We start from the raw sequence: 23556 nt of genomic DNA, 5'->3' as shown, positions 1-23556 counted from the left end.
AGATTAATAGTAATAGTAGAGCAGACTTTGTAAATAGTTGGACAGTGTTGAGGGAATTAGTTGTTTAACAGAGTTTGGGGAAAAAATGTCCTTTGTGTCTAGTTGTTCTGGTGTGCAGTGCTCTATAGCGTCGTTTTGAGGGTAGGAATTGAAACAGTTTATGTCTGGGATGTGAGGGGTCTGTAAATATTTTCACAGCCCTCTTTTTGACTCGTGCAGTGTACAGGTCCTCAATGGAAGGCAGGTTGGTAGTAATTGTTTTTTCTGCAGTCCTTTATATAATAAAGTTTTTTTATTTCATTCTACACATATATATCAATGTATTAATTGTGTGGCATCAATATATCATACATTTTAATATAGGCAAGCTTAATAATACCAATCATATCTCTTATTACCCATATTCACATTAAATCAAAATCCTTTGCTTATTTTCAACATTTCGATACTTTCTCCTAACGCCACCACATCAGTTAAACATACCTAGTAATTTCATTATTCAATTTCCTCCTCAATTTTTTAAATAAAAAATTCTCATTTGGGAAGCAGTATGGTTCCAGGTTTCACATCTATACAAACATGAGCATATTTACCTATTTATTTTATTTGTTCAATTTTATATCACATTAACCTTATTAGTATTAAATATTATACTTATCCAATTCCAATTATAACTTATTTCATTTTCCTTACAATATTTTCATATCTTATTTTACAATGTTATTTAAAATTCTCATCTCATTTCTATGTTCATTTCCCATATTATCTTTTTCTGTCATATTTGTAGTTTTAATCAATTTTTAATTTATTAATGCAAGATTGTCCCCTCTAATGATTGATTTGAGCCAGCCACCTTCAATCTACCTTAATACCATCTCCCTATTTACTATATAACACACACACACACACACACACACACATATCTATCTATCAGATTCCGCATTACATTTTCTCAATCACCTTATAAATCATCTATACATTACAAGCATATTAGTCTAAACATTTAAGTGTAGCAACTGATATTAATCCTTCCATAATAGATCTCATTTCATCATTTCCCCCCCTTTTCTTCTACATCTTTAGTCATCAATTACTGTATAATATTTTTATTATAAATTCCCAATTCCATATTTATTCCATTAAATTTGATGTCTAATGTAGCAATAATTCTTTAATAACAGGAAAGAGAGAGAGAGAGAGAGAGAAAGAAAAGAAACTAAAGAGAAAAATCTCATCAGCTACATACTTATCTATTTTCAATACTAATTCATATATATCACAACTTATTACCTTGTGGAATCTCCTTCCTATCCTCTTTTTTTTACCTATTGTCTCTCGCTCTTTTAACAATATAGTTTCTTTTCATCCTTGTTTGCTTCCCGTTTTTCTTTATTTTCTGGTCCTTTCTTTTAATTCCCTTTCCTCCCATTCTTATTCCTCTCCATTTCTCATTCCAATTATTAACTTTTTCTCCCTCCCTCCTTCATTTTTTCTTTTGAACTTCCCTTTTCAGTTTTTTCCCTCTCCTTTTTTCAATTTCCGAACCATTTTCCCTTTTATTATCACTCCAGACCACACATTTTTAATTTTAACTCCTTTTCTCCCCTGTTTAAATAATTGTTGATCCCTTTGTTCTTCAAAGCTGGCTTCTTCTTTGTTAGTCTCCTCACCCTCTGGTTTACCTTGTTCTTCTACAAGCTGGGTCGCCATTTCTAGTTTCTATAATACATAATTACACATTTCAAGTCTAATTTTCATCATTTCCCTTATGTCTTGCAAATCCGATCTCATTTCAACAAATAATTCCTCCATTGTATCTTCTCCTTTTTATTTTTCCTCTTCTCTAATTGGTGTATTCAGTTCGAAAGTCCAGTATATTATTTCAGCCAGTGTCTTTTAAGTTTATTTTCAGCAATCAATGTCCTTGAATCTTTGTTTCAAGTCTTCAAGTGGCCCTTTCCCAACTGTTTCCCACAATCACCGGGTGGTTCTATGTCAATATTTTCAAGTATCTTTCCCCTTTGTAATATTTTAATGTCACTTTCCAGAGTTTTTATTTTTTATAATGGAGTTTCTTTTACTTTCCTTTAAATTCCAAAGTACAATTTCTTAGAAAGACCAAGCACTTTTTAAAAAAGGTTACTGAAGTTTTTCCTGTACCATCAGATGGCGCTCTTGAGCCTTTTCCACAGTCGACTCCTTCCTTTAACTTTCTTTGTTAAATATAGTATTTTTATTTAATTCGCTAATTTCAATCATTAGCTATTTTTTTTCATTTCAACATACTCAATTTCAGCATTTAGTTATGCCCTTTAAGCACCCATAATCCGATAGTTATCCAGTTTAATTTCTAAACCTTTGTTGTGTTCAAATATTTTCCTTTAAATTTTATCCTCCAAATTAATCCAATACAATGATTCAAGCCAATTTTATAAAATCCAATTTCCTTCTCACTTTCTTTGGTCGCCGCTTCCACACACTTTCCTCCAAAATAATCCTTTATTTTTAATACTGGGGTACCTCAAAAACGTCTTTTGCCTGGTTCACATTCGGCTTGCTGCTTCTCCTTTCCAGCAGAGTCTTAGTTTCCTGGAGTGTTCTTCATCTTCGTAGTGGCCAGCAGTCCTAATTATCCTCTGAAGTCTGTGTCTGTCCTGTTGGGTTGCAGAACCAAACCAGACAGTTATAGAGAAGCAGATGACAGACTCAATAATTCCTCTGTAGAACTGGATCAGCAGCTTCTTGGGCAGTTTGAGCTTTCTGAGTTGGTGCAGAAAGAACATTCTTTGTTGTGCTTTTTTGATGACGTTTTTGATGTTAGGTGTCCATTTTAGGTCTTGTGATATGATAGAACCTAGAAATGTGAAGGTCTCTACTGTTGATACTGTGTTGTCTAGTATTGTAAGAGGTGGTAGTATGGGAAGGTTTCTCCTAAAGTCTACCACCATTTCTACGGTTTTGAGTGTGTTCAGTTCCAGATTGTTCCAGTTATACCATGAGGCAAGTTGTACAACCTTCCATCTGTATATGGATTCATCGTTGTCTCGAATGAGACCAATCACTGTTGTATCATCTGCAAACTTCAGTATTTTAACAGATGGATCATTTGAGATGCAGTCATTGGTATATAGGGAGAAGAGAAGTGGAGAAAACACACAGCCTTGGGCGGGTGGCTATGCTAAGTGTACAGGTATCAGAAGTGATTCTGCCTAGCTTCACCTGCTGCTTCCTGTCTGTTAGGAAGCTTATGATCCACTTACAAGTGTGTTCAGGTATCACTAGCTGGTTTAGTTTAGTTAGAAGAATGTCTGGAATGATGATACTGAATGCTGAACTGAAGTCTACAAAGAGGACCCTTGCGTAGGTAGACATATGATGTAACTGTGAGCTCATCTAGGTCTGCAGAGGCATTTTCAAAAATATTCCAATCAGTGCAATCAAGGCAAGTCTGGAGCTTCGGCTTTGCTTCATCAGACCAAGTCATCACTGATTGGTTTCATGGTTTTAAGTCTTTGTCTGTAGGCATGTACAAGGTGAATCATGCAATGATCAGAGTGTCCCACAGCTGCTCATGGTAAAGACCTATAAGCATCTTTTACTATTGTGTAGCAGTGGTCTAAAGTATTTTTGCCTCTGGTGGGACAATTGACATGCTGGAAATATTTTGGGAGCTCTTTTCTTAAATTTGCTTGATTGAAACCTCCTAAAATGATGGGAAGGGAATCTGGGTGTTTGGCTTCAGCCTCCATAATTTGATCAGCAAGAGTTTGTAATGTTTTGTTTACACAAACTTGTGGAGGAACATACACAGCTATTAGGAGAAATGAGGGGAACTCATTATTAAGAAACATTATTAAGAAAGTGACCAAAGCAAAACAAAACAAAACAAAAACATAAGGCCTTTGTATAAGGAAACTTCACTTAAAAGTAGCATGCAAACTGGTAAATATGTCCAGTATACTATGTAAAACCAAGATTACCCAGTGCAATTCACATATACCTGCAATGAAGTATCCCATGAGAGACAATTCTCCCATCTATTTTTTTGTAATTCATCTGTTTTCTGCCAGCAAAACATAAAACGAAAATGTCTTGAGTCTCCCACTCTTTGTAGTTTACATGATACCTATTGTTATGACGTAATATACAAACAGGAACTTGTAATCATGTGCTTCAGCCATGATCACATTTCCAAACTGATTTTGGGAATACTACCAAATGCTACATTTCTTTGGAACAGATGGAAAAACATCAAGGTATAAATCTAACAAATAATTAAACATGTGAAAGCTTTGCTTTTGGACAGTAGGAAAACGCTTTTTGAAGAGAATGAAAATGGAATGGAAGATGAAGAGAGTATTCTGTGATCCTGCTTCCCTCATTGCAATAATAGTTCTTTTAGTGGTCTTAGGTACTTGCCATTATTTCCAGAGCAAAAATAAACCAGAGAATATCTTTTCAAGCTAGATTCCCTTTAAGGTAAAGGTAAAGGTTTCTCCTGTCAACTCTGACTTTAGGGGGCAGTGCTCATCTCCATTTCTTAGCTGAGGGAACCAGCGTTGTCTGAAGATATTTCCATGGTCATGTGGCCAGAATGACTGTGTACTACTGAGGCATACGGAATGCTGTTACTTTCCACCAAAGTATTCCACCTATTTATCTACTCGCATTTGCATGCCTTCGAACTGCTAGGTGAACAGGAACTGGGGCAAGTAATGGGAACTCATTGCATCATGTGGTACTCCGCTCTTGAACCTGGGTTGTCATCTTTCCAACTGACAAGCTCAGCATCTTTAATCACTGAGCCATATCTCTCTCTCTCTCTCATACACACACACACAGAGAGAGAGAGAGAGAGAGATTCCCTTTATATACTTCTTAAGATCCTTTATAGTATAACAAAATATCTGTTGTTGCTTCAGAAATAATGCAAACACCCACCTGGGAAGAAGAACCCTATAATGAAATACTGTACCTCCTAATCTCAAAAAGGCACATGCATTTTTGGGGTTGGTGGGTGGTGGGAATGAAATCCACACAGGAATAGGGCAATGTTAATGTACTTATTTCCCTGTGATGTGGTATCTCATATTGGAAAGTAAGGTCTACCCTCTTCAGTTCTGTTTCCATTCATGGATACATATTCCAGAAAAGACTGACTTTTTAAAATCAGATTCAAGTTTCATCATCAGGAAAGCTACAAATATATTTATCTTTATGTGTTTATTCCACTTTATTTCTGTCTAACTAACTGGAAGTATATAGCCAATGTGAAAATTTACCTGATGTGAAAAAGCTAAGCAATTTAGGTCCAGCTAGTATTCACATGGAAAGACCACCAGGAAATCTTAAGGCTTTAGGATAGATCAGAAATAAAAACAAAAGTCTAAAAGAAGGCAATGGTGCACTACTTCCTCCTTTTTCCCAATAAAATTACTTGGACATTCTCAGTCATCCAAGTCATAGTTTCCTCAAACGTGCTGCCAATACTTATCCTTCCATTCCTGCCCCTCCCCGCCATCACAACTAATGAAGCTTCTTGAGTGAGAAGCTAAACGTTTTGTTCCTCCTCAAGGAAAAAACAGACCAGTTGACTTTTGTAGAAAAAAAGCACTGGATACACCATACCATTACTTAGGATTGGGATTTATTATGATATATCTATGGATTTATTTTATTATCTATGCTCCTGTTTTTAAACTATTATACTTATTTTTCTTCCCTTTTAAAATATATAAATATAGAAAGATATAATGCTTCTTATATTTAATATTTTATTTGTATCTGGCTTCAAGCCTGCAATAAATAAATTTGAATTTGGAGGCTCTTCTGACAAATTAAACAATTATTCTTTAATTCAGCACAAAATGCCTTTGTTGATGTACATCCTTAAGAAAAAATAACTTATACTCTGTTAATAATTAGTGTTAAATAAAGGTGTCATTGTTCAGCATGAACAATGAGTAAACAAGACACAGGATATAATTCCTTCCTTCTTTCTTTCCTCTCTCCCTTCCTCCTTTCCTCGCATGCACACACAAACATATGCATACATGCATGTAAGAAACCATAGTAGTAGGGAAGAGAGGAGATAAAACAAATGAGACATTCTACCTCCGTATAAGAAACTCTTAGTATTTTTGAATGGTAGCAGCAAGGACTTAAAGTACATTTATTTATCCCCAAAACAAACTTAACAAAACAAAATAAAATCATTTTCCCTGCACATGTACTCCAAAAGCAGAAGCATACAAAGTCCACAAGGAAAAACATACTGACCATAAACCAAAAGTTCCTGTTAAAATCTGGACAATGAGCAAAGTTGCCTTCATAAAAGAATGAAAAAAACAAAAGAGCAGAATGTGCTGTTCAGCAGAATTGCAAACAGAAAGGAGACGAGACTACCAGAGTTGTTGGTAAGGAAATGGACAGTTCTACAGAAAAATAAGCTGTATATTGGAAACATAAGGATCGAAAAGGAGCCCCTGGCTTTAGAAAAACCATTATCTTCTGATTCAAGTGTAATTATTTATTTAGGGGAGTATCAAGCCATCACATGAAATTAAAAGTAAAGATAAAGTTAAATTCGCTACTCTGGTAGGAAAAAAAGCATGAAATGAAATACTATAAAGAGACATTCCAATTTCATTTTAAATTGTATTTTATCCAATTCCATTTTAAATTGTTTTATCAGATTTTAGTAATAATTTGTGTCCGGAACTCTGCACTTTGATATGGTCCAAGGGCTAATCAATAAACTAAACTAAACTAAACTCCTAGAGAGCCAACAGAGGAAGAGGAGGAGGAGAGAAAGAAAATGATTCTAATGAGGACATGAGGAAAATGACAATGATGAAGATAAAACTGGAAACTTGAAATTAGCTCAGGGTGTATGCTTATTATTAAAGGCAGGTTGCTAAAAAAAATTTTTTTAGCTCCATACAGTTAAGGTTCATCTCAAATGAAAAGCTAACATCAAATATGAAAACTACATCTCAGCTCCAAAAAATGTTAATTCTTGCTTGTCTTTTTAGTGGAAGTTGGGTTGCTTGCTTGCAAAATTCACCACTATTTTGACTTGATTATTTTTTTTAAATGATAATTTTTCATATAATTTGATGATTGGAACATCTAAAAAAGTTCTGTCCTCTAACAGCTGAATTATTTTATTAGCATGTTTAAACAAAGTATTTAAGCAACCTAGTGAATTAAACTTTGTCTTGGATCTTAGAATCTTCTTTATCAATCCAGCATTAAAGTGCTTATTAAGAGTTAGCTTGAAAAAGAAATCCATTTTTCTCCACTAGAGGGAGTCTAAACAAAAAATCTTCATTACACTCTTGGCATCAAAACACAATTGCAACAATACAAACAACTGCTGGAAAGCAATTTCTAAATACAGCTTGACTTGTTCTCACAGAAATCCAATCTGCAGACCTCCAAAGCCTTAAATTGGAGTCAGAATAGAGCTGAAAGGGGCCTTGGAGGTCTTCTAGTCCAACCCCCTTGCTCAAGCAGGAAGCCCTATATCTGTTGTGGTTAGCCGGCAGCAGGTGCAGGTGGCTGAGGAGAGCAATGACTCCGATGAGGGGCCAGGACCATCAGGAAGTGGACTGCTGCCTTCAGAGATTGTGGGGGCTGGCAACAGTGATGAGGAGGTTCCCAAGGAGCCTGTGCCAAGTGCACGCACACGAAGGATTACTCGGAGGAAAGAACAATTACAGCAGCACAGGCGACTCGGGAGTAAGGCTGCAAGGTAATGGCCTCTCCCTCAAGAGGATAAAAGCCAGGTTTGAAAAAGCGTTCTTTGCAGAAAGCAAAGATGCTCTGAAGCTCAACTTGTGGACATCTTAGTTCGTGTTTGGAGAATCTTGTAAATTAGTTCTTATCTCTGGGTTTTTGGCAGCATTGACGAATACCTTGGCAAGGCTCTTTCTTGTCGGAGCTAATTAGTGGAAAGTAGCCTTTTATCTGTAAAGGAACAGAATTCGTTATTAAACCTTAAAAGGTGGGGGTTGCTGCCTTTGTCTGTGTTTGCCCTTTGGGAACCCAGTTGGGTCAGAACAATATCATTGCAGACAAGTGACTGTCCAGTTTCTTCTTAAAAACCTCCAGTGATGAAGCACCCACAACTTCTGAAGGCAAGCTGTTCCACTGGTTAATTGTTCTCGCTATTAGGGAGTTTCTCCATAATTCCAGGTTGCTTCTCTCCTTGATTACTTCCCCTCCATTGTTTCTTGCCCTGTCCTCTGGTGCTTTGGAAAATAAGTTGACCCCCTCTTCTTTGTAGCAACTACTCAAATACTGGAATACTGCTATCATGTTACTCCTAGTCCTTCTTTTCTCTAGACTAGCCATATCCAAACCCTGCAACTGTTCTTCATGTTTTAATATCCAGGCCTTCACTCTTCTTAATTGCTCTTCTTTGCATTTTATGCAAAGTCTCAACATCTTTTTTGTAATGTGGTGACCAAAACTGGAGGCAGTATTCCAGGTGTGGTTGTGCTGTCCAGACAGTTTAGAGTTAATGGGATTTGGATAGTTAGGTAGCAATTGTGAGCTGTCCCCTTAAGGGAATGCATCATGGTAAATGTAGTTAAGGTATCCTGGGAAATGTAGTCCATATCACGTGACCACATCTGTAATCCTGATTGACCCTCGATGGTTAGGAGTTTTCCTTACTCTTGGCTGAACTCACAGACTTGTGGTAACTGTTCTACTTCTATCACCATGAGATGAGAGAAAAAGGATATAAGATCATCATCTTTTTACCTACAAGACAGATATGCAAAGGATTGGTCATTAAAGAAGAACTTCATCACAAATGTGAGTTATGAGGATACCTGATGAACCAATAAATGTACTTTGTTATGGACATCTTGTTGAGTTTATCTATCTGCATCTGTACAGAAGACAAATCCACCACAGTAACAGAATACAGAACAGTGGTCTTAACTAAGGTTTTATAAAGCGGTACTAATACTTCACATAATTTTGGTTCTATGCTTCTGTTTATACAACAGGAATTGTATTAGTGTTTGCTTTGGTTGTTGTTGTTTTTTGCTGCTACTGCTGCAGCACATTGCTGCCTCATAATTAAATGATTGTACACTAGGACTCCAAGGTCCCTCTCACAGTTACTGTTTTTGAGCCAGGTTTCACCAAATCTGTACTTGTACCTTTGATAAGTGTACCTTGCTTTTCTCCACATTAAATTAACTTTGTTTGATAGGGCCCAGTGTTCAAGTCCATCAAGATCCTTTTGGATTCTGAACTTGTCTCCTGACATGTTGGCTATTCCTGCCAGTTTAGTGTCATCTGCAAATTTGATGAGTTCCCCTTCTATTCCCTCATCTAAGTTGTTTGTGAAGATATTGAAGAGTACTGGGCCTAAGAAGGAACCTCGTGGTACCTCACTGCTTACTTCCCTCCATGTAGATGTACTACCATTAAGGACTAGATGTTCACAGATCTGGTTTTTTGTTCTTTTCCAGTATCTTCTCAGGTATTGATGTTAGGCTGATTGGTCTGTAATTTCCTGGGTCTGTTTTTTTCCCCCTTTTTTGAAAATGGGAACCACATCATCTCTTTTCCAATCCTCAGGTAGTTTCCTGATGCTGAAGGATTTTTGAAAAATATGGTACAATGGTTCTGAGATAATATCTGCCAGCTCCTTCAGAACTCTGGGATGTAGTCTGTCAGTATCTGGTGATTTGAATCCAGGTAAAGCTGACAGGTGTTCTCTTACTATTTTCTTGTTTATTTTAATTTTTATTTCTAGTCTGTCTTTTACAGTTATGTTTTTGGTAAGTTGAGCTGTAGTATCTTTTTGTGTGAAGACTGATGCAAATAATATGTTAAGCAGCTCTGCTTTCTTTCTGCTGCCTGTTACTTCCTTACCATCTTCTCTCTTTAGTGAGTCAACTTTTTCCTTGTTTTTTTCTTGTTATTTATATTTTGAAAGAAACTTTTAATTATTATCTTTGATGTTTGTTGCAAGTCTTTGTTCATTCTGAGCCTCTAGAGTGTGACCTCTAGACTCTTGTAAAATTTTCTTTCAATATCTCTTATGAAGACTCTTTTATTCTCTTATAAGAATCTTATAAAGTGTGACCTCTAGAATCTCTTATAAGTTACTATTACACATTAATTCTGTATGTCACACATCAAACATTATTAAACTCACAAAGTGTAATTATATATACTGTATTTAATTTAATTTAATTCAATTCAATTCAATTTAAAGGTTAAATATTATTCTAAACATTAGCTCCTGACATGCTATTCCAGGCCAAATTAAATATTCAGGGTAAAAATGGTTACCCCCAAGGTAAATTATGAGGTTTGCCCTTCTGAATCTAGAGGTTATTAGAAGCCCAGGTGTCTTCCACAGCAGGGGTGGGCTGCTACCAGTTTGTACAGTACCTAATTTTATGGGTGTTTTATGGCTGGTTCAGCGAACTGGCAAATCCCACCCCTGACTGGCCCTGCCCACCCCGCCCCTCCAAGGAGTCCCCACGCAGCCCATTCTGGATCCCAAATAAGTATGGGGCCTGCATGGAGGCTGGGGGAAGGTGAAAAACGGGCCTCCTGGAGGCTCCAGAAGGCCAAAATGGCCTGTTTCTAGGCTCCAAAAGGCCTCCAGAGCCCGGGAAGGCTGTTTTTGCTTCCATGGAGGCTCAAAGAAAGCCTCCGGAGCCTGGGGAGGGCGAAAAACGTGTCTCCGAGGAAAGCCTCAGGAGCCTGGGGAGGGCAAAAACAGCTCCCCCACCATGGTGCCGGTGGGTGACTAGGCCATGTCCACCATGTCCACGCCCAAAATGTTTGAAGCCCACCCCGTTCCATGGTGGATGCTACCTTCTGCCACTTTCTAAGAATCATGCACCAGCCAAGGCTTCCAGTACAATGTTTGCAGTTTGGCTATGATTAGTTAAATTGGTAAACTCCACATTGGAGCAAAAAGTTTAATAATCCAGCTGAATACAGCCAGTGGCTGAAAATATATATCATATTTCAGGGGCAAGAATTTGATCTTATTTCATTTCCATGGTTACAGGACTGCTGCCAGCCATATGGAGATGAGTGGGTATAATAATTTATATTTAATAAAAATAAATTTATTTTGATGAACAAAGAAATAAAATTATCATTCAATGAATTACTAATCACTGGATAAACCTGAAATTTAAAATGAAAACAAGAGAGGATATACAAGTTAATGCTTGAGTTACAACCACAATTGAGCCCAAAATTTATGTTGCTAAGTGAAACATTTAAGTGAGTTTGCTCCATTTTATGACTTTTCTTGCCACTATTATTAAATGAATCATTTCATTTATTAAATTAGTAACATGGTTGTTAAGTGAATCTGGATTTTCCATTGACTTTGTTTATCAGAAGGTCACAAAAGGGAATCACATGTCTTTGGGACACTTCAGCTGTCATAATATGAACCACTTGGCAAGCATCTGAATTTTGATCCCGTGGCCATGGGGTTGCTGCAATAGTCGTAAGTGTGGAAAATGGTTATAACTCACTTTTTGCACTGCTGTTGTAATTTTGAATGGTCACCAAATGAACTGTTGTAAATTGAGGACTACCTGTATTTGTCTGCTTTTTCTCCATCATTCAACATTTTGTAAGCTTCTTCCCTTCCCTTCAAATCATCCCCTTTTCTGAATGAAAAGCTTTAACTGTTTTCTCCATATCCTTTTTCATGCTCTCTTTTTGAAAAGCAATACAGAGTTTGGAATGACCAGCCCGCAAAAGAGACCTGTTCTGATATGAGCCTGCCATTACTTCTCAGGCAAACTCTGGGCAGTCCCACGCAGATAAAGCTGCCAGCAATTGCAGAAAAGGCCTCCCCGTTTTGGCATTCTACATATGGAATGACTACTTGGTTCCTTTTCATCATCTTCCCATGAGATTATTTTCATACTGCTGTTTTATGTGTTTTAGTTTTTACCATTTTAATGTTTGTTGTAGTCTTTTTAACCACTGTAATGTGAACTATCTTAAAAAAAAATACTTCTGATGGAAAATTGCAAACATATATGCTTGAATAAGAGGGAAAACATTACTTTAATACAGGTATAGAAAGATCAGCTCAGGCATCTCTCACTAGCTGTATAAGCAATATCATGAGCTAATAAGCAGGTATTGGCTTCCTAAAATCAAATCTTTGTTGCAGCAGGAGATTTAGTAGCCCAGGTGAGTTCAAGAGGAAGCCTGTGAGATGGAGTATCTGAGAACAATCCCTTACTGAAAAAGAATTTAACCGTTTGCTTCTTATATACACCCATAGTCACTTGCCATTGAATTGGCTTGAGCTATTATGAAAATAAAACCAGAAACTAAAAAAATCTGCGTTTCTGTTTCATATTAAGAAAACAAATGTAATGCCAACCAGAATGCTTCTTGAACTCCCTGCTGGCCCAGAAGTGAAGATTGTTCTGTTTCCTGAAATTCAAGAGTAAAGACGAACAGTCAGCTGGAGAAGTAAAGAAGATGCCAATTGCTGGGATGTCCCAAACATGCTTTTCAGGAGGTAACTGGACTTTCTTGTTTTTCTTTTGAAGATGTTTTGCTTCTCATCCGAGGAGCTTCTTCAGCTCTGACAGGATAGTGGGGAATGGAAGGACTGTCCTGTCAGAGCTGAAGAAGCTTCTTGGATGAGAAGCAAAATGTCTTCAAAAGAAAAACAAGGAAGTCCAGTTGCCTCCTGAAAAAGCACTTTTGGGACAACCACGACGTGGATGACTGAGAATCTCTACAGACAATTACTGGGATGAAAGCAATAACAATGTTAGTTAAATCTGGAAGGAATGACAACACAGATCAGAAGAGTTGATCATAATAAATAGATCATAATTGTTTTCCTATTATAAGGTGAAAAGTAGAAAGAGAAAGAAGGTAAAACACTGACACTTAGGAAGAAGGAGAAAAGCAATACCTTCAAATTATGCATCTAACAATTATTACTAAGTACAGTACCATGACTGCAAAAGAAGCAACCCGTCAATATATTCTGAAACAAATAAATATTGTCTGCTTTCTTTAGGTGATTATCACAAAACAGATTTTTGGCTATGTGATGTGAATGGATTATTCACTGAAAAAATTACTGTGCTTGACAAGAATGAGGGAAGTAGATGGAGGGATAAGATGGATGGACTGCATCACACTATTTGTTCTTGTTCAGCTTGTGATCCATAAAGACACACATATTGGTTCACTGATGCTGCTGTCTAATATGGTATCTCCTATCCTATCCTTATACCTCTGAATTTATATCAACCAGCTGAATGTACGTCGTTTGGTGCTCTGAGGTTGCCGAGAAAATTCTCAGCAACATCCTTGCTTGAATGCTTTCCAGGTGATTTTCTCTGGCCTTACTAACAGATCTTTAAACCGGTTGTCATTGATGATATATCTGATCAGTGGACCAACAAAAATGTCTTCTTTAATTATGGCATCAGTTATTCTTGGAAACATCTGTCTCAAGTAACAAAAGTATTCACCTTCATTGTTTTATTACCTTCATAAAAATTTTCATTTTTATGTGAAGTGGAAACGCAAATATCTTTGTTGGGTCACCAAGTGATTTACGCACCATATTTTCTATCCTGAAACCAAATTCTTTCCAACTGGTCATTTCTTTTTAATGTAATGCAAACTCTCTTGCACATCAGTCCCATTCACATATGTAACAACAGTAATTGGTATATCTGAGCTACATGCCAAGCAACAGAACCACTACTTTTAGATCTTCAGATATTCCAGTTACATTTGGTATAACTGAGTTTACTTCAACAATAGCTCCATGTTTCCATGTTTTTTTTCACAGCCATCAGGTACTGAAGGGTGTACATTGCAAAACCAGAAAATTTCTATAAAATGGTACATGGGTATTATGGGTTATTTTCATGATTAGCAGCCAAAAATCTGTAATTCAGGAAATATTCAGGAAACAAAATCTTTGTTATTCATTTGCCTTTCTTCAGTCCTCATGTTCTATATCTGTGTTGGTGAACCTTTTCAGCACCGAGTGCCGAAATGGGAGTGCGCGTGCCAGAAACTGGAAGAGCAGCCACCCAGTGCACATGTGTGTGCCAGGCAGCTGCTCTTCCGGTTTCTGGCATGCGCATTTGTACCGGTCACCTGGTCTTCTAGTTTCTGGCATGCATGTGCACATGAAGGCCAGTTGGCTGGTGTGCATGTGCACACTGGAACCCGGAAGATCATCTTCCGGTGTGTACATGCGCACTGGGCAGCTGCTCTTCCGGTTTCCGGTGTTCCTATGCATGGGAAGACCAGCTGGTCGGTGCGCCGGAACCCAGAAGAGCAACGAGCGACAGTTCGCATGCCAGGAGACGGCTCTGCGTGCTACTTCCGGCACACATGACATAGGTTCACCATCAAGGCTCTTTATCAATCCTCCATGAATTAGCAGATACAGAAAGGGACTTTGAGATAACATCCACAAGTTTCTTCAGGATCATCAGATGTAAATGGCCTGATTTGGAGATTTAATGTCTTACTTACTCGGGGTGCCATTCCATCTTTATGCTTAGATCGATTTGATATGGAAGAAGGCTAAAACAAAGTAGAAAATGTTTGCTTTCTCCCCTGTCATCTGTCATTACTATCCTAGCTTAACTTTTCTGCTACACTTCTTTGGTAATTAAACAAATTTCCAATACATGTCCCCCTAAGCTTCTCCCCCGGAGCTCTCAATGCATCCGGATGGTCCCTAAATAGGGTTGTTGGATGGCTGCTCGATATCTTCTGCTCTGCAAAACATTCTTTTAAATTTATTTTAATTTCAGCTGTAAAACTTCAGAATACTTTCTTTCTTAGGCATGCTCTGCAGTCCATGTTGACATTGTTAAGACACACCACAGTATTTCTGTGTGTGAAGTAAATGTATTGGCAAATGTGGAAGGTGCCAGGTTCTGCCACAAACAACAATCAGAGAATTAATTTTCTGTCTACACAATAAACTATCAGATTATTGGAGCATCAGAAACATCAACAAAACATCAAACCTTGTTTTTTTATTTATGTACCCTCAACTTCCTTCACAACTATTCACATGGCAGCAATCACAAACCTACTGCCTAGGTTTGACTAAAACTCTAGGTATCCCCAACAATGTTCCATTCCTATTGGAAATGCTGGGAGCTGTCCAATATAGCTGGGAGCTACCAAGTGAGAGAAATCAATGCAGTGTGGCCTTTTTTGGGAGGGGGAATTTCAAAGTAATAAATTTTGCAAGTGAATTCCCATTTAGACAGATTCTCCATATTCAGTAGTGCCAACAAAGAGTCAAGCTTGAGAATTTGGGGACCATTTTTCTGGAACTTGTGTAGGTAGAAACTTTATTCCACAGCATGGTTAAAAGTGCTCTCTATTGGCACATAGTAGTACCATAGGAATTCTCCAGTATCCAATTATTTCAAGACATTTAACATTCCTAAAATGCTTCTGGCCATTGTACATCTTTGACATCTTAAATGTATTCAGATAATAGCACAATTGGTATGTCATTGTAATGTTCTTCAAAGAAATGCCTAGAAGAAACAAAAAGGAATACTTGGAAATTGGAATGTATTTTATTCCTGGGGTTTTTAAGCAATATTTTGCCTTCTTTCTTCCCCAGCTAATCTTCTCATACAACAATGGGGGCAACAATGTATTAGAAAAGAATTAAAAGGATATTTTTAAAACAAAATTAACATTTCATTTGGCAATTTTAAATTTTGCTATAACAGCCACATTTTTCAGCTTTATGTAAGCAATTTCTTAAACTGGAATTTGTTATATTGCAGAAAAATATCCTGTATAATATTGAGAAAAATAACAGCAGAGCTAAATATTTGACTTAAAACTATCATCCTACTAAATTTCCAGTGAAGCATGAGGTAGAAAATTGGTCAACATTGAATTGATCAAACAATCATACAGCTCTTTATTTTTTTTACATAAGCATAGTTTTTAGAGCAAAAATCCACAGTTTCTTTTAAATTCAAAAGCCATCCATTTTATTTAGCAATTCAGCCTTTTATTCACTTACAATATGTAAAACTTAGCTGTTATATATTGGTCCTATCCTCATTACAGAAGATTTTATAAGGGCATAATGGGGAGGGCTGAGAAATAATATGTTGCTCAGTCTTAGGAACAGAACCTCAGCTTTGTTGTATTATTTTGCACATTAAAATACTATGTATTGTGTTGTTTACTTAATTGCAAATGGCCCTATACATTGAAAAATTGATAATATACGTGAATTTTCTCAATACATAAAGATTGCATGTGTAACTCAGTGAAAATTGGCATTCTCTGTAAACAGCTGTCAATTAAAAACTATATGAACAACTAGCGATTGTTTCCAAAATTATGAATATCCGGGAGTCAGTGAGCAAAGAAAACATTAAATTGATAATAATCATAACCAGAGGCAAACCGTTTACATTTTGATGCATCCCCACACACAACAATACAATCGTAGCTGTTTCCCCCAAAAATTTAGGGTTATTTTAAAAAATGTTTTGAGAATTTAATCCACTATTGAATATGAACATTAATGCTGTGACATGATCTTTACAGTTTTTCTTGGCCAGATTTTAATCAAGCTTTTCCCACGTTTTTATATTCTGTGAACATTATCTTCTAAAGCAGGGGTGTCCAACCTTGGCAACTTTAAGACTTGTGGACTTCAATTCCCAGAATTCCTCAGCCAGCTGGCTGAGGAATTCTGGGAATTGAAGTCCACAAATCTTAAAGTTGCCAAGGTTGGACACCCCTGTTCTAAAGCTTCTGCACCAGACAGAAATTCCTTGTGTGTCTAATCACACTAGGCCAATTAAGTTTCTCTTATTCTATTGCAATTCCAATTCCAACAACTCCACTCCACTCCATTCTTTCGAAAGACCTCCGCCAGGACTGCTAAACAGCGCTTAGGACACCAATGGACTCAAATCCTTTATCTTCACAAACCACCAGGGGGTCACTGGACCACTACTTAGTTGGAATCACGAGACACGCTGACGTCTTGCAACTTATTTGTTCTTTCCTCAGCTCAAGCTAGTAAAAAGTGCAAAATTCAGTACTTTTATAGCATTCAAAGCATCTCACGTATTGCTCCTTATCAAGGGCTTGACAGGAAGTCTGTCATCTAGTTAATGGCAATAATCATTAAAAAAAGTTTCTTTCCTGCACTGGATTTTTGGTCAGGAAAGGGACGGAGGTATATATAGCATTTTATTACCCTTATATACCAAAAACAAACAAACAAAAAAAAAAAACCTCACATCCTTAACTACCGTCTTAGTCATAGATCAAAGACGTTTTGAAATTAGATGACATCTAGATGAAATCAGCACTGGATCAGGATTTCGCCCCAATTCTAAGCGCTTTTGCGGAAGCTATTGAAAACAGATCTTTTCCGGAGGAAGTTTGTGGGCTGATGCCAGACTCTGCCTGGATTACTTCTATAACTCGGCGTGTAGAAATTTTATTTTATTTGCTCTTTTATCATTCAAGTGAACCGCCGAGAGTCTGCTTGTGATTGCAGCAGGCTAAAAACGTGCTACCATAATAAACAAGCATGTTGTAAAGAACGCCATCAGACAGGCAAAAGAACTGGGATGTGGGGTGGTTCCTGCATCCGTGACTTGCCTACCCCACCCCCGTTCCTTCTTTCGCCGCGGGATCCAAAAGGCTGGACATGAGGACCACAAGGAGGAGGGCCCTTCAAAAAAAAAAAGGGCCTTAAACCGTCCCCAACACCCCGCCGCGGACGGGAGGAAGGAGCTGAACGGACCTCCCCGGGTGCAGCCGCGCATGCTTCCAGGGCTGGCGCGGTAGCCCCACTGCAGCGCCCTCCCTCACTGGCCTCCCCGTGACTGGAGCTCCTGGAGTGACGTCACGGCCGTGCGCACTTTGCGGTTGCATTGGTGAAACCCGAGAGATAGACAGAAAGAAGGAGCAGGCGGAGAGCTCGCGAGGGAAGTGGACGGCGGAGGGGAGCCTTCGTGAGACGGGAGCTTTGGCGTTGCCGTTGGAGAGGACTCCTGGGAAGCTGCGGGTTTGCGGGGTACGTGCATATGCAGACTAGTCTGCCTTAAGACGCCGGAGAGCAGGAGACCAGGTTCGGTCCCTTATCCCGAGTGTGAAGGCCATTCGGCGGCCTCTCGGTGGGGCTGCCTTTCTGGGTCTTCGCCCCAGTTGGGCTCCTTTTCCCGGAAGGGGGGCTTAGAGAAGCAGGTCAGGTTGTGCTCTGCTTGGTAGCCATACCGCGGGGCTGAGGAGGAGAAAGGCGGACGCGTTTGGTGTGCCCGCACTTACTTCGTCAGGTGTGTAACCTCTGAAAAGGGACGCCACACAAAAAAGACTCCCTGTCGTTTGCAGCAGCAGCAGCAGCAGCACTGTTACTCTTGTAAAGGGTTAAAGTGCTGCTCTTCTGGAAGTAGGGAGACCATTTTCCCTGTCAGCATTTCCAGGAAGAGGCTGGGGGGAGGTAGCTCCTTGTGACTTAGCGGTTTTACCAAGATCTCTTTAGTTTGCTGGGCAGGCCGCCTCTGGACAAAGGTTGAATCTAAGAGGCAGAAGGATGCACAATAACAGTTCGTGGGTGGGTGGGGCGAGGCGGGGCAACTGTTGCTTATTTCTTTGAGAAGGATGGTACAGGAAGGCTAAATAACTCAATCTGTATTGTATTCTTCATGTGGTATACTGTAAAACTCAGGCTGGCTTAGGGCCCAGTCGAGCTGTCTGTCTCAGCTTGCATTATTTTACAGGGTGGTCATGAAGGTAAAAATCCAAGGGGAGGATGGGTGGTAAAAAAAAGTGCAAAAAGTTCTTCAAGAGGATAAAGGTATTTCCACACCTCCATATTAGTATCTAGCAATTGGAATAAGTGTGGGATATAATTTTGTTTTATTGTTTATTGAAAATGTTAGATGTGGGTTAAAATTTACCATAATGTGCGTGCCAATGCTGATCTCATTTGATTGGCAAGTCTATATTACCCCAAAGCCTTTCCTAATAACAGCCTTGGATATGATTGGCCTGCAGAATGCACCTCAATACTAGTAATTTCATCTCTATATAATCTTTTCTGTCTCCATTCCTAATCTTGTGACTCTTAATTTTTCTCCCCTTTGAATAAGAAGTAAAATTATGCTGTTTGCTTTTTCTTTTCGGATGGTTTCCTGTACTCAGGGAGAGGGTTCTCTTCCTGATTTTAAGATTTAAGATGAATATCTGTCTACCTTTCACCTATATTGCTTCAAAAACAAATTACCCAAATTGATTTTGGGTCAAAGATAAGATGCTTATTTGTTAATTATAGTCAATGTGTTCATTAATTGTTGTTACTGTGTGACTCATATATGCTGGATCCAATTCTTTAATTTAGTTACAGCTTTACAGAAAACTTGTATGTTTTTACTGCTGTATTTCAGTAGAAATGTTGCAACTTCATTCTGAATCCATTATGGTCTGTCACAACCCTTGAGTTTCCTTTTCATCTTCCTCATTTCTGTGCTACCTGTATTTATTTCAATGCCTCATATTTATTACCAATGTATATTTTCAATTTAATAGCCAAATAACATATAAAGTTAAACTTAATTACTGTAAAATAAGACTGAATAAAAGCCATTCTTTGCATAGCAGATAAAATAGTATAAAATAGAATATATAAAAGATACCAAAGGAAAAAAGTAATGGTTCATTAAAAAAAACACTTAATAACAAAAAGAACTAAGAGGAAGAAATGCTTGACTTTGGTCTCTCTTTGGTCTTGATGCCTTCCTGGAATGGGATAGTCATTTATGAACGCAATATTGTACAAATGGTACCCTTTTGTGTTGGAGGGTCATTGTGACAGCTTGTATGGAACATTAAAGTGCTTAGTGAAGGAGTAGCAGTATAAAGATTTAAGAAAGTTTCTCTTTGGAGAATGTAAAGTCACAAACACTGCCACCCTTCATTTACAATAAATATTGGGGGCAGCTAAAAAATCTGTTATGACCACATGGATGTATATGAGCAAAAGAAGTTGAACATTGGTATCAGCCTATTGAGCCCAAACCTATTACAGTATTTATGTTTATCTGACTGGGATAATATGGGAGTCTAAGAAAGACAGACTTTATTTAGTGTAAACTTGCTGTTAACCATTGGTCTTGGAAACTGGTTCATCAAGTGCATGGCTGAGCTACGTGACAGTTCAAATAATAGATTAGGGAATGAACTGGTTAGGGAATGAGGGGGTGGGACAATTTCAACTACTGGAGCCATTGGTTTCTCTTAGTACAACCTTCATCATGAGGTTTCTGTTGTGAGGGTTAAATGAGTCCATGTAGGCTACCTGGCACTTCTTAGAGGAATATCAGGACAAGTATAATTAAGACATAATTTAACAAGCGGAGTTCCTTTTGGCTTTCATATGTGACAGAAAATGCTGAGGAATGCATGGAGGAAGGGCCGTCAGTTCTGCAAGGAGCTTTTCTTACTCAAACACATACAATAGTAATCAGGTACATGGAGAAAAGATTTCTGATGAAGACTCATGGCGAACTAGATGTCTTTGAAGAAGCAGAGACAGCATTACACCGAGATTGGCAACTAGACCTTTCTGGATAAAGGAGAGATTGTGAGGTTGCCCACTTGCATTATGGACAGCTGTTCCTTGTGAGTAAACTACAGGAACTGAGCTTCCTACAACAGATTCATGAGGTAGTTGGAAATCAAGGATTATATCAAGCTCACAGCCACAAAGTTCTGCTGGACCTCATTTCTTAATCACTTTTGAAAACTGCCAGTTATTTTTCAACTAGTGAGATCCTTCCAACTGACAAGTTTTAGAGGATGCATTGAATTAGTTTCCTTTAATCCTAAACAAAAGTTTTAAAGATAGGTTTAAGGGTATTGCTAACTTAAAGATAAATTTTAAATATTTTTTGGGAATAAGTAACAAAAAGTGATAAGAGCATTGATTAGATAATTGGTTTTGCAAAGTTATAAATGGACTAGGGGTCCAGATGGATTTGAAATAAGAATGTGAGATTGATTGTGGGGGTCCTTTCTGTGGGAAAATGCAATTGTTTTGAATTCTCGGAAGAAAACATGGTAAGATGGGAATTTGAATAGTAGTTGCTAGAGGATCAAAGATTGCATTAAAACAGAAAAACACATTTGACTACTAACACAGAATGGAACAAAATATATTACGTTGGATATTTGTGAGCAATGCATCCAGAAGTTAATTTTAAAAGTATCTGCCATTATAGATAGATGACTTTTAAGAGATGTTGTAGAACAGGAACAGATTTTGCTGAACAGGACTAGGACTGATTAGAAAGTGGATTTGAAAATGATAATGAAATAGTGATATGGAAGATATTACACTGGGTATAAAAATGAAACCAGTGAATGTCTTAATAATTAAAAGGGATATGCAAGTGGCAAAGCAAAAGAGTCACTTAGATAACTTTCTTATCTTGGATTTACAAAAGAGATCTGATAAAGTTCTGAAGGGTTTTTTGAGAAATTGAAGTTCTAAGACATTATTTGAAGGGATTAAAGATCAAGATTTTTAGAAGAAAAGGGAAGTGATATAAAGTGGATTTAGTTGAATGAGGTTAAAATACAGGTAATCCTCAACTTACAAACTTTTTTGCCATATTGTTAAACAAATGACTGCAATTTTTAAGTGACTCATGTGGTTTTTAAGTGAATCCGGCTTCCATTAACTTTGCTTGTCAGAGTCAGCTGGGAAGGTTACAAATGGTGATAACATGACTCCAGGACAGTGCAACTTGTCATAAATACATGCCAGGTGTCAAGTGTCCACATTTTGTTCACATGATGACCGTGGGGATGTTGCAATGGTCATAAGTATGAAAAATGGTTATGTCACCAGGAAAACTAAGTCTCGGAATGAAGTAAGATTTGCAACAAATGTCAAAAATAATTCTAAAAGTTCCTTTCAACATGTAAAAAACAACAAAAAAGATAATGATTGGTCCACTAATGGGAGAATATGGTAAGGAAATGACAGAATCCAGGGGGACAGCAGAATTGCTTAATTCGTTCTTTGTGTCTGTCTTCATGAAAAGGAAATATAGCCCAACCTACCAAAAGCAGAACCATAAAAGATAAATTAGGAATACAAGTTAAAATAAGTAAGAAAATGGAAAGACAACTCCTATCCACCCTAGATGAGTTCAAATAACTTTTGAATTGTTTTGTTCTCCCTACGACAATCCATGAACTAAGACAGATTCTTGGAAAACATGTTTTTGGAGTTTCAAATAATCTTGTATTTATTTGTATATATATCCTCCAAACACCAAAGATTTGAATTTTAACATACAGTACAGTTAAGGCCCATAGGTAAATAATTACCACCCGGAAACAAATCTGCTTTCTAGCTGTTACAGGTTTTCCCCTGTATTATACTTACTGGAAGAAGAAATGAGATAAAAATTAAATCTGAATCTCTCTGAAGGCTTAAGACTGTAGAGAACTGACATAACATGCTGAGCAGTGTCAGGAAGATTATTAATTTACAAAACAGTGAAGATAAAAGTAAAAAAATGGTAAGCTTGCAAGGGTCACAGTAAAATCTGTTCTTGCCTATGTCAAATTGCCAAAATTTTGAAAATAAGATTAAATATTTTCATTGTTTAATAAATGAGCTTTTAATATACTGTATAGGAATAGGCACCTTATTTATAACTTTATAATTTTAGTAATTAATTTTATTTTAGGGTTGTCAGCCTGATATCATGATGTTGATACTTCAGCTAGCATCATCTGTGAATAATATGCACAGTTCTTTGTGGATAAAATTACTCAGACAATTTTTGGCTTGATTAAATTTTGGGTAGTACAGTATTTGACATGTAGGGCAATGACATCCATCTGGATCAGTTTCATGCATAGGTCGGTAGGAGTTATTCAAATGTAGTCTGACTTATTAGGTCACCATTGGTCAAACAACTGCTGTAATGATGAAAACAGCAACATAAATCTATCAGGTTGGCAGAATTATAGAATTAGATTTGAGTCTTCATTTGGGGCCCCCATGCCCATTTCTCTCATTCAGTGTTGTGTAGTGGGTAAACAATGTTTGAAATAGGTGAAATTTTGTTTTTCTCCTAATAAAAAGATATTACTTAATATATCACCAGCCAGTCTTCTCCATTGGCCTGCCAGAGTTGTGCTTCTAAAATCCAGCTGTTTCTATATCGCTGCTGTAGCATGGATGAAATACTTTCCCCTTGAGAAGCACTTACTGAAATTTTTCAGTGCTGGCAACCTTCTTGGGTATGGCAGCTGTTTCTAGGGATTTTGAGCCAATTGGAGAAGCTGTGAAAAACAAAGTTGCTCTGGCAACATTAACAGTACATGAAAAATTGTCTCATATTAATGAATATCTAACCAAAGTGGTTTCTTTTTTAAATAAACAGAAATAATGCTGTGCCTTGGGAATAATTCAAGTTTCTTCCTCTTGAGATAATTATACAAAGTGTGTAAACA

At 37.6% G+C, this 23556-nt stretch overlaps 1 protein-coding gene across 4 annotated transcripts in view; it reads left to right on the top strand.

The window, feature by feature from the left end:
* Nucleotides 1-23556, top strand: part of CYSTM1 (cysteine rich transmembrane module containing 1) — a 74551-nt gene that overhangs the window by 32758 nt on the left and 18237 nt on the right. Inside the window, exon 1 of one of the 4 annotated variants that reach the window (XM_026672579.2) lies at nt 17459-18100. The exons of 1 other annotated variant lie outside the window; for it this stretch is intronic. The gene's annotated coding sequence lies outside the window, so the exon portion shown is untranslated. Of the gene's footprint in view, nt 1-17458; nt 18473-23556 lie in introns of those variants that run through there. 2 more of the 4 variants (XM_087961039.1, XM_087961038.1) reach the window with 2 other exon arrangements.

The sequence above is a fragment of the Notechis scutatus genome, chromosome 3 (genome assembly GCF_049901735.1).
Source record: "Notechis scutatus isolate UNSWTSFEM ecotype Mainland chromosome 3, rNotScu1.2, whole genome shotgun sequence".
In the NCBI taxonomy this organism is placed as follows: domain Eukaryota; kingdom Metazoa; phylum Chordata; class Lepidosauria; order Squamata; family Elapidae; genus Notechis; species Notechis scutatus.
The sequence above is the reverse complement of the archived record's forward strand: the minus strand, read 5'-3'. Positions and strand labels throughout refer to the sequence as shown.